Here is a 13,651-nt window from a genome sequence, read left to right on the forward strand (position 1 = left end):
AATTTAGTTGAGTTTCACTTTTAAAGCTTGAGTTCAATTTCAGATAAAAATTAATATGTTCTAACTCACTCCATTATACTTATTTACCTTTTAAAAGATAAATTTTATTCTCGTTTTTACTTTAAATTCAGCCATTTGTGCTCAAGCTTGAAATCGAATTCAATACTAATTAAAACCAAATATATATTAAAATTTCTTTATTAGTATCCCAAGCTAATTGAATTAAGTATTAAGATTCTTGAACACAATTCACTTGTTAGCTCAAATCACTTGAGCTCGAGCTCGAGCTCAATTAGACAAACACTAAATCAATTTTGCCGTTACTTATACTGGTACTTAAATTACATTTTCTTAGGGTGGATTTGGATGGGTGATTGGGTGCGGTGTGGTGTGGTGTGGTGCGTTTAATTTACTTTTTGTCTCACGCTACAATATCGCTACAGTATCTAATCTCACCGCCACCGCTGTTTTTACAATAACTGCACGTAAACGTACCGCCCATCTAAACTCACCATTAGTCAAATTATCCCAACAGTTAAAAGAATCTCTTAACTAATTATTTTGTGACACGTGTCATTTTTAATTAAAAAATCTAAAAATATTTAATATCATATATATATATATATAAACGTATTTCTCTTTCTTGTTTTTCTCTCAAGAATTCTAGTGACGTATTGAACCAAAAAAAAAAAAGAACTATAGTGACATGAAAATTTAAGAACTTGTCAAAACTCATCTAAACTCTATTTTTGGTGACAAAATCCAAATTAAAATGAGTTTTTTTCATTTTAAACATCAATTTCGATTATTTTCTCACCCCAAGTTTTTTAAATCAATTCATTTTTATTTATTGAATAAAAATTAAAAAATGTTTGAAAATGGTCTCCTGTTAAGTGCTAATAAGTTGATCTTAAATTAAATTTATAATAATAAACCAAACAAGTAATTTTCGATTAAATTGAAAAACAAACTTATAAAATAAATCAAAATTTTATTTTATAAATTGGATTGAGATTTGCTGTAAATCCATTTTTAAGGTAAATTTAATTTTTTTTAATTATATAATATTTACCTTTATTATGTAATATATAAAAATTTGCTTCAAAGTTTTACCAAATATTAGTTTGGTTGTTTAAATGTGGTTCTAGCTATATTTAAAATTTTGTGCTTACGGACAATTTCAATATATCTCTAACTATGCACTTATGTCATGGGTTGCGCATGGGAGTACACAATCATGACAAACTTGTGCGATCCATCGTATTTGAGAGAGGTCATTTGGCCCAATCAAGCTGGTCTGTTGCTTGGAGAGATTAAAAGCCCATCTCCAGAGCCCGATAAATATGGAAGATAATCTTCAAAGATATATGATTCGAGAAGATAAGATTATATAGTCTTAGAGTTTTGATTGTATACAACTTTTAATTGTAGCCATTGATGTACTTTAATTTACACTGTTGATTTTAGGGAGGCTCAACTATAAATAGAGACCTCTTTACTCATTGTAATTCATTCAGTTGTAAATAAGTATTTTGAGAGTATTCACTCAAACCTTCCTCTCAAGTGTTCTTACTTTTCTGTGGCTTTTGTTCATCTTTCAAAGTTCGTTCTTACTTCGTTCTTCTATTGTTCTTCATGGGTGCCTTGAGGGAATTTTGTTGAATCCTTTATCGTTGCGAGTTAGGCTGACTTAGGTGTTTTTGAGCAAAAAAACTGCCTAAGGCCGCATGGATCGCGTGGGAAAATTCTAAGTCCGTGACAGTTGGTATCCGAGCTAAGGTTCGAAGCTACCGTTGAAAGATATCGAAAGAAGTTGCTGGGAATGTTGAGGGAATAGAGACTCATGGGAGGGCTAGGAAAGCTAGCCGTTCGAGGGACATATTGTCAGCTTTAGAGGATCGTGTCGTCACTCTCGAGAATTCTGTGGGGGATATCAAGGAGAGGATTGATGATGTCGATGATAGGCTTCATGAGGGATTGCAGTCCATGCAGGAACAGCTCAAAGTGTATGTGTTGGATAATGTGGAACAGTTGACTGGTAGAGATGATGCCATTGAGGCTATGGTGGCGGCCTTGAAAGAGTAGATTGCAGAGCTCAAGGGTGAACTCACAATCTACAAGGCTGCTTTGGGCAATGGTGGGTTAGCTGCTGTCGCACCTAAGCCCAATATTGATATTCCCAAGCCCAAGGAGTTCAAGGGAACAAGGTCCGTAAGAGATGTGGACAACTTTCTGTGGGGAATCGAGCAATACTTCCGTGCCATAGGCATCACAGAGGATGTCACTAAGGTAACTACTACTGCGATGTATTTATCTGACATTGCTTTGTTGTAGTGGCGTCGTAGGTCCACTGATGTGAGACGTGGTGGGACCAAAATCGGAACTTGGAAGGAGTTTCGATGTGAGTTCAAAGCACAGTTTTACCCAGAGTATGCCGAGAATGAAGCTCGGGCAAAGTTGCGTCGGCTTACACAACAAGGCACTATGAGGGAGTATGTGAAGGAGTTTAGCGAACTTATGCTCTAAATCTCAGATATGGAGGAAAAATAGGCATTCTTTTCCTTCATAGACGGATTAAAACCGTGGGCGAAGCAAGAGTTGCAACGTCGAGGAGTTCAAGAACTTACCAAGGCTATGTCCGTAGCAGAATCACTTGCTAAATCTGGTGGGAATAAAGACAATGCCAATTCTTCTAAACCCAGATTTAATCAAAAGGGTAATAGTGGGGGAGATAAAGAAAGGCCCACTAGGAATGGCAATGGTAAGAAGCCTTGGGACAAGAGAAAGAGTGGGCCTATAAGTTGCTTTCACTGTGATGGTCCACATATGATTAAGGACTACCCAAAGAAGGCCGCTCTCACGGCTATGGAAGCAAAAAGGGAGTCCGATGTAGAGGATAACAATCTTGGTTCGATACTAGGGGGTGTCAAAGATAGAGTGAACCATAGTTTGATGTTTGTAGATATCATTGTGGCTGGCAAAAAATTGAATGTGCTTGTCGACACAGGCGTTTCTGATTTTTTTATGTCCGAGGAGGCTGCTTGTAAATTGGGCCTCAAGATAGATATGAAGTGGGTCAGATCAAAACAGTGAACTCAAAAAGTGTTCCAATCAAGGGGGTTACAAAGGGAGTGGATCTTCAGCTCGGCGAATGGTCCGGGAAGGTATCCATTAAGATAATACCACTTGATGATTATGATTTTGTGGTTGGACTAAGTTTCCTTGATCAAGTTAATTTTCTTATTGCCCCTTCGAGCAATTACATGGTGATTTCGGACGCGAAACATCAATGCATGGTGAAAGTGACAAGGAAAAGAAGCTTTGAGGGAAAAACACTATCAGCAATTCAGTTTGCTAAAGGAGTACGTAGAAATGAAGTCTCATATTTAGCCACCTTGAAGATTGAAGAGACCGCTGAGTCTGTTAGTGAGACTCCGAAAGAAGTGGGTCAATTGTTGCAATTATTTCGAGATGTAATGCCTGCTCAGTTGCTTAAAAGTTTGCCTCCCAAGAGGGAGGTGGACCACAAAATTGAGTTAGTGTCCAATGTGGTGCCGCCAGCAAGGGCTCCCTATCGTATGTCTTCACCAGAATTAGAAGAGTTGCGGAAACAATTGAAGGAACTTTTGGATGCGGGATTCATTAGACCATCTAAATCCCCATACGATGCACCAGTGTTATTTTAAAAGAAACATGATGGGTCCTTGAGAATGTACATCGATTATCGAGTTCTAAACAAGATCACTGTGAAGAATAGGTACCCTATTCCTCTTATTGCAGATTTGTTCGATCAGCTTGGTAGTGCAAAATGGTTTACCAAGTTAGATTTGAGATCGGGGTACCATCAAGTTCGGATAGCCGAAGTGGATGAGCCAAAGACAGCTTGTGTGACACGGTACGGTTCGTATGAGTTCCTTGTGATGCCTTTCGGACTCACGAATGCCCCAGCTACATTCTGTACCCTAATGAATAAGGTACTTCAACCTTTTCTTGATCGTTTTGTGGTTGTTTACCTTGACGATATTGTGGTGTATAGCAAGTCTCTTGAGGAGCACATGGGACACTTGAGGGAGGCGTTCCAAACTTTGAGGGAAAATGAGCTGTTCATCAAGGAGGAGAAGTGCTAATTTTCCCAACTAGAGGTGTCATTCCTAGGCCACATTGTGGGAGGTGGTAAGATCCGAATGGATAAGAGTAAGGTTCGAGCCATTTTCGAGTAGGAGCCTTCAACCAAGGTAACGGAGTTGAGATCTTTCCTTGGGTTGGCAAATTACTATCGACGCTTTGTCGAAGGCTACTCTAGAATTACCACACCCTTGACAGACATGTTGAAAAAGGAGAAAGTATGGGATTGGAATTCGGAATGTGAGAAGGCCTTTAATCAATTGAAATAAGAAATGATGAGGGAACCCGTACTTGCCTTACCGAATTTTTCGAAGCCTTACGAGGTAGGCACAAATGCATCAGATTATGCTATTGGGAGAGTACTGATACAAGATGGGAACCCAATTGCTTTCGAGAGTCGAAAGCTTAGTGAGACAGAGCGAAGATATACTGTCCAATAGAAGGAGATGACTGCGGTAGTACACTGCTTGCGCACTTGGAGACATTATCTATTGGGTTCCAGGTTCGTGGTCCTTACCGATAATGTTACCAATAGTTATTTTCTAACCTAGAAAAAGTTGTCTCCCAAGTAGGCTCGTTGGCAGGTTTTACTAGTAGAGTTTGATTTCACAATGGAGTATAAACCAAGAAGTGCCAACATTGTGGCTAATGCACTCAGTCAAAAGATGGAATTTGCAACAATTAGCCAACCTGATGGTTCTTTATTAAAACGCATTCGAGAGGGATTGTCCCATGATCCCACAGCCAAAAATTTGATTGAGCTTGCCAATGAGGGAAAAACAAGAAGATTTTGGCTTGATGGGGAGCTGTTATACACTCATGGACACCGCCTCTATATGCCCTATTATGGAAAACTACGTAAGGAATTCATGAAAGAGTGTCATGACTCGAAATGGGCGGGACATCCAGGGATGCATCGCACTTTGGCCCTTTTGAAGGATCGTTATTACTGGCCTCACGTGGGTGTTGATGTGGAAACCTATGTGAAAACTTGTCTAGTGTGCCAACAAGACAAGGTCGAGTTAAAGACTCCAGCCGGTTTGCTTCAACCCTTGCCAGTTTTGGAAAAGCCATGGGAGAGTTTATCCATGGATTTTATTATTGGTTTGCCTAAGTCTGACAGGTTTGTGAGTATTCTTGTTGTGGTGGATAGGTTTTCAAAGTATGTGACATTTATTCCGGCAACCAAGGAGTGCCCTGCTGAGGAAGCAGCTCAGTTGTTCCTTAGACACATGGTGAAATATTAGAAAGTGCCACTATCTATTATCAGTGATCGAGATGGGTGATTTACGGTCGGTTCTGGACGGAGTTGTTCAAGTCAATGGGTTCAGATTTGAACTTCTCCACGAGCATGCATCCACAAACCAATGGGCAAACTGAACGAGTAAATGTATTGTTGGAGACATATCTTCGACACTACGCGAGTGCCACACAAAGGGATTGGCCAAAGTTGTTGGATATGGCCCAGTTTTCATACAACTTGTAGCGAAGTGGGGCTACGAATCAAAGTCCATTTGAAATAGTGACGGGTCAACAGCCACTCAGACCCAACGCTGTTGTGACCCATTATACATGACCAAACCCGACAACCTATTGATTCGCAAAAGATTGGCAAGAGAAAAATGATCTGGCTAGAGGTTGTTTACACAAGGCAAGTAAGCGTAACAAGAAGTGGGCCGATCAGAACCGAAGGGATGTGTAATTTCAAGTGGGTGACTCAGTCCTTGCTAAACTACACCTGATTTTGCGATATACTGGCTTGAACAAGGGGCTTGTGCGAAGGTATGAGCAAAACTCAAAGTCCACCCGGTATTCCATGTAAGCGTGCTTAAGCCATTTCATGAGGATCAAGAGGATCCGAATCGAGGCAAGTCCAAACGAACACCGATGGGGGTAAAGGTGTCGTACAATCGTGAAGTCGAAAACATTGAGGCAGATCAGGTAATTCGACGAAAGTACCACCGTCCACGGCATGAATACTTAGTTCGATGGAAGGGACTTCCTTATAGCGAAACAAGTTGGGAACCTGCCGAGGCATTGTGGTAGTTCCAAGGGAAAATTGACCAGTTCCATAAGGAGGATACGACAAGGGCGTCGCTAGAACAAGTGGGAGAGAATGTCATGGGTTGCGCATGGGAGCACGCAACCATGACAAACTTGTGCGATCCATCTTATTTGAGAGAGGTCATTTGGCCCAATCAAACTGGTCCGTTACTTGGAGAGATTAAAAGCCCGTCTCCAGAGCCCGATAAATATGGAAGATAATCTTCAAAGATATATGATTCGAGAAGATAAGATTATGTAGTCTTAGAGTTTTGATTGTATACAACTTTTAATTGTAGCCATTGATGTACTTTAATTTACACTGTTGATTTTAGGGAGGCTCAACTATAAATAGAGACCTCTTTACTCATTGTAATTCATTCAGTTGTAAATAAGAATTTTGAGAGTATTCACTCAAACCTTTTTCTCAAGTGTTCTTGCTTTTCTGTGGCTTTTGTTCATCCTTCAAAGTTCGTTCTTACTTTGTTCTTCTATTGTTCTTCGTGGGTGCCTTGAGGGAATTCTGTTGAATCCTTTATCATTGCGAGTTAGGCTGACTTAGGTGTTTTTGAGCAAAGAAACTGCCTAAGGCCGCACGGATCACGTGGGAAAACTCTAAGTCCTTGACACTTAGACATTGTTGCTTGATTATATTTCTATGAGCCACGTGATTATGGTATTTTGTTCAATTTATGCATTTGGTTATTTTTCTAATTATATTACAAATTTTATACATATTACTTAAATTTTAGCTTTTTTATGTTATTATAGAAAATATCATTTCAAATCAATGTTATTTATTAATTTAATTAATTAATAATCAGACTTTGTTCTTTAGATCAATTATGGAAAAGATTATCATTAATATTATATTTGATTCATCCAAACATTGAAAAATATCGTTTTTTTCAAAAAATCAATACATTTTTCGAAATATTTTTCGTAAAAATTTATACCAAAAAACCCTTAAAAGTGTCGCATGTTACAAAATTATTGGCTAAGAGAATTTTCTTTTAATAACTGAAGTAATTTAAGTGAAAGTGTAGCCTATGTACCATTTTAGATAACAAATTATACTTTAAGTACCACTTGTGACCAAAAAAAAAACAATTCTAATACCAACTTAAGAAAGGGGTATTATTTAGGCAAATCTGAAGCTAGAAAATTTTTTTAGTGGGGCAGAATTAAGTTGTATATTTTTACGTTAGTAAAAATACAATTTCACCATTTTAATAATCTAGATCTTTATAATTTTTAAATGATTAAATCAAAATTCTATCCTTTTTGGGTGACCAGAGTGTAATTTTACTATTACTAAATTAAAACTTTATAAATTAAAAAGAAATTTCCTATTTTTGGGAGTCGGGCCCTACAAGCCCTCTTGGCACTATCCAAAATTTAAATACCACTTTAGGTAACGGAATATAATTTAAGCATCACTCTGTGACAAAAAAAAATTAGATACTAATTTTGGGAAATTGATACAATTTAACTACCAATTTTTTATTTAAGCCTTTTTAAAATAAATTAAATAATTTATCAGGAAAAATATGAATTTGGCTAGTTAAAAAGTAAAACAATTAAAATTAAGTTATTGTAATATATAAACCATTAAGTTCTATAAACTTACAACTCAGTCCTAGCAATATATGAATCAAACTTTTTATTGGAAAAACTAAGGGTGGGTTTGGATGGGCAATTGGGTGCGGTGCGGTGTGTTTAGTTTATTTTTTGTCTCGCGCTACAGTATCGCTATAGTATCTAATCTCACCGCCACCGCTATTTTTACACTAACCGCAGGTAAACGTACCGTCCATCCAAACTCACCCTAAAATACTAGTTGTTAAAGTGTGATTTTTACATATTGTAAATTTAATTTTAATTATAGCAACAACCAAAATATCTATGAAGCAAATATTAGGCATTTAATGTGAATGGTTATTATAATAGGGTGTCTCAATGTGGAATATAATATTTATACTTTGAATATGTTAAATGCGGCACTTGAACTATCAATATATGTTTTGTTATGGTATTTGTATTTTCATAAAATGTAGAATGTGATACATGTATTTTGAAAATATTCAATGTGGTACTGAACTATCAATATATATTTTATTATAGTAGTCATTGCTAACATTGTTAGTGAATTGCTAAACTAACAAATGAAAATTTGACACATAAATTATTTTTCCAAATCATCAAGTCCACATTACTAATATAACATTATGTGAAAGGGTAAATAAAATAAAATAAAAAGATTGAAAAATAAAAAAACTAAACACTTGGTTAATAAAAAAGAAGAAGTAAATTCTAAACTTAAATAAAATGGCATATTCTCCATTTAAGTAAAAATCAATTTTCTTCAACAAAAACAAAATCCATTCGAAATAATATTTTAATTGATTTTAAATAATAATTTTATTATAAATTTTTATCAACAACATTCTTATATATTTGTTTTAAATTTTTTTACTTTTCACATAATATTATATTATCTATGGGGACTTGATGATTAGAAAAGAAAATTCTACATATCGGATTTTCAGATGGTGATTTAGCGATTCACTAAATCATGTAACCATAATAACACATATTGATTGTTCAGTACCATATTGAACATTTTATAAGTACAAATACCATAATAAAACATATATGAATAGTTCAAGTATGTTGGATATTTTCAAAATATAAGTACAATATTAGACATTTTATAAAGTATAGATACCAAATATAACATTACCTTTTATAATTAAATCATGTAAATTACAAGTAAAATTAATAAAATAAAGTTCATAAATTGTTAATTTCAAGGTGAACAATTTTACTTAAAAAAAGGAAATATTTTCATTGAAAAATAGTACAAGGCTTAACATGTGAGACATGAGGAACATAGATGAAAAAGTTCTGAACTTTACAAAGAACCAACTAGCGTGAGAATAGTGTGAGTGAAGTGAACTTTAATGGCAAAATACGTATTTTATGTATATATTACAATCATATTTTAAGTATTTTATATTTATGTAGATTTTAATATATTAGTAATTTATTTTATATAAATTTTGAGCAATTCAGTTATTTATATAATGTTTTGATGTTATTGTATTTTAATTTCTTTCATCAAAAATTTAATTAATAGTATGCAAATGTTGGTAATATATTAAATTTTGAAACAATTTTATCAAAATTTATCACAAATTTTATATCTTTTATATTTTGGGCACACAATATACACTGTAATTTTTAATCTATTTATATTTTATATCATAGTAATTTAAGAACATATATATATACTTATATATAAAAAGGTTTTTGACACGTGTCCAGTTTTTTATATACATAATGTTAATGCAATTCCTATCCATCTATTTTTAGGTTATATAGAAAATGTCGAATTCTAATTTGTTGTCTATGCTAAAATTTGAGATTTAACTTTTATGCATTAATTTTAAACTTTATTATTAATTAATTAATATATTTAATATTGTTAATTATTTTAATAAAAATATTTATTTTATCGAATAAAATTTTTTAAATCTACAAATATTTTCAACACTATTTTATTCTTACATAACTATTAAGTGCTTTTTTTATTAATTTGAAACGTCGCGCCTTTGAATTTAATAAAAGAAGTTTAATAGTGGTAACAATTGATTTAATATTTTAAATTCAAAATATAAAAAGTTAATTTTTAAAAATAAAAATAGGAGATTATATTTCAAATGTACAAAGTTTATAGTGATTTAGAGTATATCTTAACCTTACAATTTTTACTCTATAATTTTATACAAACAAATAATCAACTCAAGCTGAAGCGTGAAAATCCTATATGTTAAATGTTTAACCTAAACTCATTTTGAGCCTACCGTTTTAAAATATATATTTTATATATTTTTAATTTATTTTAATAATTTTCTATATTTCTTATTTATTAAAATTTTATATATACTCATCTTAACAATTTTAAAGTTTACATTATAATAGTATTATATATTACTATAAATTAACATATAAAAATAATAAAATATAAAACATTACAAACTTAAAAATGGGTTAGGCCGGGCCTTTAATGTTCAAGCTCGAGTCTAATCCATAGTTTAAATAGACCTATATTTTTTGTCCAAACCCTTTCAAATTTTAAATAAGTAGTTTAACCATGAACAAGTTACTGTCTTTCAATACACTCAATGTTGTTTTTTTTTAAACATAATTTTAATTATATTATTAGTGAAAAATATGTTGTATTGATTAATTTTTAAGCACAAATTGAGCTTAATTATAATAATAATAAAATCAACAATTTTTTTGGCAGGTTATAACAATTGACCCTCATAAAGAAGCATACGACGTAGGGGCACCATCTATTAAGATAGCTGGAATGCAGCATAAGATTGAGTTCTTCCCCTCATATGCCTTTTCAGTTTTAGATGATTTTATAAAAGATGTAAGTATTTATTTTATACATTTTAAATAAATAAAATATTATTTAATTTAAACTTAATTATAAATATAAAATTATTTCTTAGAAAAATGAGTTTTTAGGGACATTTGATTTAGGATTTACTTAGGTTGAATCCTATAGATCTTAACTCAACCTGACTCATTTACAAATTTAATTATATCTAAACTTGTCAATTGGGTGGGTCAAATTACTTTTGTGTCAAGTTAATATGGATTTGATAATTTTGGATTTAGGTTGGTTTGAGCTCGTATTATTCAAGTTTAAAGACGGGGTTTTTAGGTCAGGTTGTTACGGGTTCAGGTCATGTTGGGTTTTGCTAACTTTAGGTTTGTGTCATTTCAAGTTACTCGTTTGGATCATTTCTAGTATGAGTCATTTCAAATTCAAGTTATTTCTAGGATTAGTTTCAACTTTCAAGTAGGATGTGTCAAAATTGTTGATTTTTTATAATCAAATCAGCTTGAGTTTAGTTTTAATTTAGATTAGATTCTCAAGTTTGGGTAAAAATGTCTACATCTATATCCCTATTAAATATATATTGTATCGAACACTTTCAAATTGAGATAGCATAACTCTTTTCAAACTTTGTAGGGTGAAGAATGGAGCTTCGATTTCGTATTTGTAGATGCATACAAAAGTGATTACCTAAAATTCCACGAGCTGACGCTGAAACTAGTAAGATCAGAGGAATTATAGCTTACGACAACATGTTATGGTACAAATTGGTTGCGCAATCAGAGAAAGAAGTGGTGGAGGATTTCATTAAGAGGTATCAAAATTTTGTGATTGAATTCAATAGCTTTATCGCAGCTAATCCTCGAGTCGACTCATCGCTACTTTCCATCGGCGATGGACTCACCCTCTGTAGGCGTAATGATGCAAGTCTCAAGGCTCAAAATCAGGCTCATGAACATGATGGGCTCAAATTTCCTCAAGGCCCAATAATAACATCAAAGTCCAAGCAAATCCGAGCAAGATTGGATGAGACCATCCAAGACTTCGTTACCAAGGCCCTAGATGCGCACACGACCGAAAAAGAAAATCAAGATTCACTTTCTTGTTTTCAAGAAAATCAAGAAACCAAATTTTGGTCCAAATTTGTTGTTTCAGACAATTTCAAGAATCAAGAAAATCGAGATTTCAAATCTTGGAAATCTTGGTCCAAGAAACCAAATCTTGCAGCCAAGGCGCATTGGATTCATGTACGAGCTTGAACGAGCCAATTTCGAAAGTAAACGGATCACAAGATCAAGTTCTTGAAAAAATGGCCCATTAAGATGTCTACAAGTCCATCCTGAAGTTTGGAAAGTAATTTAATTGAATATCAGGCCAAATTATCAAAGTTGCCCAAATTGTAAAATATTTAAACTATAGGTGAAATTTCATTTTAATAGGTGGATCATCATGTAAGAATTCAACCTAATGAGCCCATTCAATTCATTTGATTGAATTCCCATTAAAAGTCCTTACTTATAATTATTTTATTTTATTTGATGAATTGTCATGTTAATTATTCCATTAGGGTTAGGAAAAATTATTTTGGGGGTCTATAAGTCGCATGGGTGTCCACCTTTATAGACACAATTTATTTATGTTTTTTTGAGTTAATAATAATTCTCTTTGAGTTTTTCTTTAAGAATTGCTCTTGAATTTCTTTTAGAAGTTATTTTAACAATCTTTCAGGTTGTGGGAATCATCTTCAAGCTTTTTCTTGCCAAGATCTTTTTCTTGGAGGGGGAATTAGAGCCATTGAAAGGAGTTGTGGCTTCTTAATGTTTCCAAGGCTTCTTAGGATGCCATCTTCTCTTTTCTATCATTAATTTATCGTTTCTTGCTTATTCAAGTTAGTTCTTGATGTTTTGGCTTGCTGATTTTATTGATTTTCGTTCTAGGTTAAAGTTACTTCAAGAAAGACGTTCTGCTATCTTGTTCCATTAAGAAACACATCAAAATTAGGAGTTTTAATCTTTTCTTGTTGTTTCAAGCATTCTTGCACAAAACAGTTTGCTTTTGTCTTTAAAATCACTTCTAACAAATTTGTTTGTGTTTTGTTTTTCCAAATCTGGTTGGGGTTTTTTTCTTAAGGTCCAAGGATGGTTTCTTTCCATCCAAGAAACCCTAATTCTTTCTATTTACCAACTAGTTCATCTTTCTTTTGTTTTAATTTTGTTTGACTCTCGTTTGTGACAATTAATTTATTTCTGTTGTTTCTCGTTTTAGTTTACGTTCGTCTAGAGATCTAGGATAAATCTGCGACTTTGACAAACTTTAGGATCTGCTTCCACAGTCATCCGCCTCATTTTTCATCACGTCTCTATTAGAATATAAAAGGAAAAAAAAAACCCTAATTCTTCTTGATTCTTGATGTTTAATAACGAGGTGTTATCATGAGATTCACTGATAATATTTAGATTTATATATCAACCGTTTAATAGATACAAACTCTATATTTAAATAGCTTTAGTATTTGGTACACTAACATTATACTTTTTTATTCCACAAATAGTCTTAAAAAATTGTCACATATCTCTTTTTTTAAAATATATATATTTTTTAATAATTTACTACACCTTATAAGACGTCAACCCCTTGGCCCTGCTTGTGGAGTCTAAAAAATTCCATTGAGAGTGTAGTAAATATTTTCCCATTTAAGTATTTTATATTTAACGTGCTTTTCGTTTATAAATATAAACACGAAAAAAAATTATGTGATGCCATAGAACCATAGGTTAAAATAGATTTACTTTTAGGTCAAATTATAGTTTTGATCTCTCTATTGTACTTAAAATTGAGGGTTATTCTTTTACTTTTTTGACATAATTTGGTCCCTTTACTATCATTAGTTGGTTCTAATGAGTAATAATGTTCAAAGGCGAAGACAATTTTTTGAAGAGGCCAAGATAGAATTTTAAAATTTTAGGAAGGGTTGAAGCCAAAATAATTAATTTTTGGAGGGACTAAAATATAAATTTTGTTGGAACATTTTAAATATTTATGGTGTTCCAATAACTATAAATGAAT

The 13,651-nt window shown here is 33.2% G+C and overlaps 1 pseudogene; it reads left to right on the plus strand.

Moving 5' to 3' along the window:
• The first annotated feature begins 6,012 nt into the window (after positions 1-6,012).
• LOC105797886 (flavonoid 3',5'-methyltransferase-like) lies at positions 6,013-12,403 on the plus strand (annotated as a pseudogene).
• Positions 12,404-13,651: the final 1,248 nt, after the last annotated feature.

Source organism: Gossypium raimondii, chromosome 9, assembly GCF_025698545.1.
Source record: "Gossypium raimondii isolate GPD5lz chromosome 9, ASM2569854v1, whole genome shotgun sequence".
Lineage (NCBI taxonomy): Eukaryota > Viridiplantae > Streptophyta > Magnoliopsida > Malvales > Malvaceae > Gossypium > Gossypium raimondii.